Here is a 5,731-nt window from a genome sequence, read left to right on the forward strand (position 1 = left end):
ACATGGGCAGTTGATGGGCATGGTGGGCTAGGTGGGCCATGGGCTAGAGATGGGCAAATATGTGGGCTGCATGTGGGCCCCACATGGGCTGCCCACATATTTTTGGCAGGCATAATGCTTGATAATGAGATTGCTTGCACATGTACGAGGGCATATCCAGGAATTTTGGTGAACACAGGCATTCACGCGGTGTTCCTGTATGGTGGGCTTAACATGGGCACTGCGTGGGCAGCCCATGTAGTGGGGTGTAGGTGGGCTGGATGTGGGCAGCCCATTATTTATTTTTTCACTGTCCAATGTGTATGATATTACAAGAAAAAAGAACTCGCTGTTTAGTCTCATGCCTCCAAAATACACTTCGACGTCGTGAGGAAGTCGCATAGTTGATGTTTGTGAGACCAGCTACGGCTGATATTGGACAGTCAATGTTGTGATTGTGTCGTATGATTGTGTCGCCTGAGCCCGCCCCTGCGCGGGCGACCCGCCGGCGGAGCTCGGCCCACCGGACGGGGCCTGGGGCCGCCTCTGCACCGCCCGGGGCGGTGACCGGCCGACCGGCTGGCGGGGCTGCGGCGTCTGGGCGGGCCAGTTGGCGTTGAGACTCTGAGTGGTGTGCGTGTCCAATAAAGCCTTAATTCGGGCGGAATCGACACATGGCGCGGTCGGTATTAGCTCGAACCCGCCCATAGTGAGTACAAAGTGCGATGAACGAAAGTGAAAGGAAGCAGGAATGCGTAGCCGTGGCGGCCGCGCCGCAACCACGACCGCGTTCGAGTCTCTTCGGAGAGGCGCGCCCGCAGCGACGCCAGCTGTATCGCTAGTTGGTCGAGTTGGAGTCGCAGCTGTGACATCAGGACGTAGTCGTCCCATCTCTCCTTCCAGAGGTAGAAGGCGTCACTGCGGTCGGTGGAGATCAGGGTTGTATACGACTCAATCAATAGCAATCAATTCAATCACGACAAATTTGGGAAACCAATCAAATCAATCAAGTCAGAGCAGTTTTCGGGAATTGATTCAATCGACTCAAACGCGACAATGAAAGGAATCAATCAACTCAATCAAACGACTCAAACCAAGACATACATTAGGTTTTTTGCCCCACCAACTTGGAAAAGTGATGGACAGGTGGATCATGATATTGAGGTTCAATGGGTAGAATTGGAGCAGAAGTTTCATTTAATGGGTGCAAAATAACCCAGTAGTTGACTCGCCCCTTAACCCAAATCACCACCTTTCACCTAAAAGTTGTCAATTTAATTTTGGCCATATTCCAGCTAAGTCATCAGGCCATCTACCCCATGTAAAGCCCCTGTCTGTCTCTTATGTGAGTTATGCGGAGCTCTCTGAAATGAACCCTAAACATAATTAACCTAGCTTTTCATGCCACACTGACACCATATGAAGGACGACGGTGAAAACAGGGCGCCTGGGGCGATTTGATCAAGGTTCGTGAAATTTACACGTGACGTTTGGCATATAGAAGGCCCATAAAGCGGGAGAAGTTCCAAATGTCACGTGACTAATATGCCCTCCGGCGCCCTGTTTTCACCGGCGTCCCATATGAAAGTGTTGAAAATGTGCTACAAATTTGACAACTTCATTAGGTATGCTTTATGAAGACAGCAGGAAAGCAGGTAGGTACCTACTTACCTGCCTAGATGTGTCACTGGCAATACCAACAGTACCAGCGAAGGTAGATAGGTTATATGTGAAGAATTCAAAACATTGTATTGCAATACAATTTGAAACTGTTGGGACTCGTTTTGCCAACAAGTATGCTAAGCTTTTATAAATCCTTATTCTACGTCTTTTGATTTTTTGGTAAGATGACGTCATTGATAATCATGTTGTATGGTAGATCATCATAAAATAAATCGGTTGTACAACACCAATTTCGTTTTAATTATTATTTCATTTGAAATAAAACCACTTTATAATATTCGGTAAAATATTTAAATATTTCAAGGAAAATGAAATATATTAAATATGTTATGCTTAGGCTCTCAGGAGAAAAGGATCAACAAACGCTCTGCTGCAAATTAAACAATGCAGCAAATTTAGCGAGACGAAAACGGCGCTTTTGTTTCCGTTATTTTTGTAGGGGTTCACTGAACTCTATAATGTGGAATGCGCATCGGCCGCCAAATGGTGTCCAACGGTGCCGCCATGTTGCGCAGACCAGAAAGCGGCCGCCGCCTGTGCTGGGGAATAGGGAATTCGGGACCTCGATTTACGTTTGCGGTCGCTGCATCCGTTACGCTCAAGCTATGTGGACACGGAACCCGGCATCTTACGCAGAATTGAGTGGAGAACAAGATGAAATTCTAAAAAATCCTCAGCTACAAGGAACTAATACGTTAAACCCTTATAAGTCAATGGGGAAATATGAAAATTGCTATTTTGGCGCCGAGAATGATCTGAAACTATCTCAAGCATATAGAATCATGATTTCATGCACTTTTTGCAAGGTTCTATGCTTCATATTTGCATTGTTGCCCTTGCGTGACGTCATCTGTGACGTCACAAGGGTCACAATTTTTCTTCAATAACTCCCGATCAAATTGAGCTAGCGAGTCGGGAAAGCCACCAATGGACTCAGGAAGACCTGCCGAATCGAATGATATGCGACATGACCTCTTTCGACCAACTTCGTGACCTGGGGGTGCTGACCTGACCTTGACCTGAGCTCAACACCCCAAGTTGACCTGACCCGAACAAAAAGTATATCACTCGATGCGCCTGGGCTAGCTGAACACGATGATGCCAAAATCGCGGCTCTACGGCCATTTTTGGCGAAACTATTTACCAAAAACCGAACCCGTGCCTTAGATCACTTGACCTGACCTCAGAGGTCACCGGTTGACCTGAGACCCTTACAGCGGGTTCCTACCAGTCACTCTGCATTATACTTTGCCGCATACGACCACTTTACCGCTTAATTCTAGTTTAATTAGCGGTGCATTAGCGAGGTGGGTTCAATCAACCCCCTCGGCCGGGGCAAATGTAGGTCAGGCGAGTGAATTTGAGGAATTCTAAAGATACGATCGTGTTCCCCACTCAATTCTGCGTAAGATGCCGGGTTCCGTATCTACGTAACTTGAACGTAACGGATACGGCGGCCGCAAACGTAAATCGAGGTCCCGAATTCCCTATTCCTCAACACAGGCGGCAGCCGGCTTCTGGTCTGCGCAATATGGCCGCCACCGTTAGACACTACGGCCAATAGGGTTGAAGCGGCATTGCTCCCCTGTGTAGGGGTTTCAGATATTTATAGAGTTCAGTGGGTTGTTTCTTGAGGAGATGTGGAGATGTGAATTATTAATTAATCACACTTTATTAGTATATAGGGCCTTACACTTTATCATCTGGATTAAAAAAAAAGTTTCCTGCTGAGTGCAGAAAGGTAGGTATAGGTGCCTCGCCAGGTTCTATCACCAGGATTGGAGCAGTTATTGCAGTTGAAAGTCAAAGTTGGCTGTTCATGTTTAGGCCCTGTTCTTTATTTGACCATCTACCCCATATTGCAGTTGTGATGACAAGCAGTTTTCAGTGTAGTTTTGTGATCTTTGATGTCACCAAATGGTGTCATTATTTTTCGTCAACTAAAACTTATTTGAACTTTCCATTCAATCGACTCAATCATACGAGTCACTCTAATTTTCGGGAATCAAATCAGTCAACCAGTCGCTAAAGTCAAACGAGTCAGTCAACCAGTCATCTCGAAAAGTCAATCGACTCAATCCAATCAACTCAAAATACGCGTTGAATCAAATCAATCAATTCAATCGACTTGATTGGTATACAACCCTGGTGGAGATGTCCAGTCGGTCAGGCCGGATCGGCTGCAGGCTCGTCATACCACAGCGATTACGAAGGACTGTTCTAGAAGCCCTCCACGCCAGCCACCTGGGGAAGGAGAAGACAAAGGCCCGCGCAAGACAGATCGTCTACTAGCCCGGGATCTACCGGGATGTGGAAAATGTCACCCGCTGCTGTACCAGCTGCCAGAGAGATCTACCCGCTCAGCAGCAAGAGACCATGATGAGGAGACCGCCAGCGGAAAGGCCGTTCGAACTACACATCGACTTTGCCGATCACGCCGGCAGGAAGTACCTCGTGGCAGTGGACAGATACTCCGGGTGGCTGTTTGTCGCCGACCTCGGTGTAAGCGCCCCCGCTTACACCGGTCCGAAGGACGATAGCAGGCGTCATGACGAGCGCACTCGCTACGCGACTAAGCGTAAATGGACGGCACGGGAAAAGGGCTTTCGGTGGTACCCGGCTTTTTGATGTCGTGTTCAGTAAGTAATGGTTTTATCTCTTTATTTAATTGCCCAACTCCCTTGGACACCTGATAGCGGATGTCAGAATAACAGCAGCACTCCCATTCATATGTTATTTCAGGTGTCGTCAATTACTGTCCGATTAGCGAATTTCAAGCAGCCGACTTATAAAGCGCTAATGTCCTTTGTGTCCATCATAATCGGACCTTGTATGTTTATTCTGCATCAGATTATTTCCTGCAAAAAAAAAAAAAATATTTAAAGATCATTTCTCAATTATTCAAGTCAAATCAGATGATGTTACTTTTAATGCAGGTAATACAGAATCATGGTAGAACACAGCACGGGCAATACACAATTCGCTTATGTGTCTGCACATTTTACATTGCTGGTGCTTATTTTACAGGAGCCGTGCGGCGGAACGGGCTTACCCAGGACACCAACAACGGCCAGCTGGAGGTGGCGCCACGAAAGTGGTTTACGGGTGCCAGGAACCGCGACGGAGGCCGCCAGGAGAGGAGACCAGCTGGAGTTTTAGCGGAGGAGCAGATGAGAGAAGAAGTCTAGAGATGAGCAGAAGAGAGCAGAGAGTTTAAACAGCATTTTTGTGTTTATCGATAATATAAATATTGATCACTGACAGTTTGTTTTGTTGCGGTGGCGAACGTTCAGCAATGATCAGGGGGAGTGATTGAAATAGCAGACATCGATTATATTATAATCATATTGAAATTAATTGTAGGTTCTGGTGGGAACTAAGATGGGCTTTGGTGAATATTTATTGATTAATACAAACGATGCTAGGGAGGTGTGAGCCAGCATGGGGCCCACCTAGGGCCCACATCTGCTGGCCCACGTGGACCCCATATGGTACCCACCTTGAGCCCATGTGGGCCAGCCCAGGTGGGCCACATATGGTACCCATCTTGAGCCCATGTGGGCCAGCCCAGGTGGCCCCATATGGTACCCACCTTGAGCCCACGTGGGCCAGCCCAGGTGGGCCCCACCATTTACCCAGGGACAAATTTATGTGGGCCCCACATGGGCTGCCCACATGGGTCCCACCAAGTGGCCCACCTGGGCCCCATGTGGGGCCAAGGTAATAATGTTGGCTGGGTATGGGTCCCAGCTGGGTCCCATTTCGAACCCACATGGGCTCCAGGTGGGATTTTTCGCTTATACCCATTTGGGTCCCGGCTGGGAAAGCCCATATGGGACCCGGCTGGGCCCCATATGGGTCCCATGTCGAACCCACATGGGCCCCATGTGGGATTTTTCGCTTATACCCATGTGGGTCCCGGCTGGGAAAGCCCATGTGGGACCCATATGTGCCCCGGCTGGGCCCCAATTGGGTCCCATTTCGAACCCACATGGGCCCCATGTGGGATTTTTCGCTTATATCCATGTGGGTCCCGGCTGGGAAAGCCCATGTGGGACCCATATGTGCC

General features: G+C 48.4%; 1 long non-coding RNA gene across 2 annotated transcripts; it reads left to right on the plus strand.

The window, feature by feature from the left end:
• On the plus strand, positions 1–4,923 carry LOC122373968. 2 transcript variants are annotated; one of them, XR_006255133.1, is made up of 3 exons: positions 1–820; positions 3,887–4,301; positions 4,690–4,923. It is a non-coding gene; the product is annotated as an uncharacterized LOC122373968 (long non-coding RNA). The 2 variants fall into 2 exon arrangements; XR_006255132.1 differs by lacking the exon at positions 1–820 and having other exon boundaries at positions 3,816–4,301.
• The last annotated feature ends 808 nt before the right edge of the window (positions 4,924–5,731 follow it).

Source organism: Amphibalanus amphitrite, unplaced genomic scaffold, assembly GCF_019059575.1.
Source record: "Amphibalanus amphitrite isolate SeventyFive unplaced genomic scaffold, NRLGWU_Aamphi_draft 000039F_arrow, whole genome shotgun sequence".
Taxonomy (NCBI): domain Eukaryota; kingdom Metazoa; phylum Arthropoda; class Thecostraca; order Balanomorpha; family Balanidae; genus Amphibalanus; species Amphibalanus amphitrite.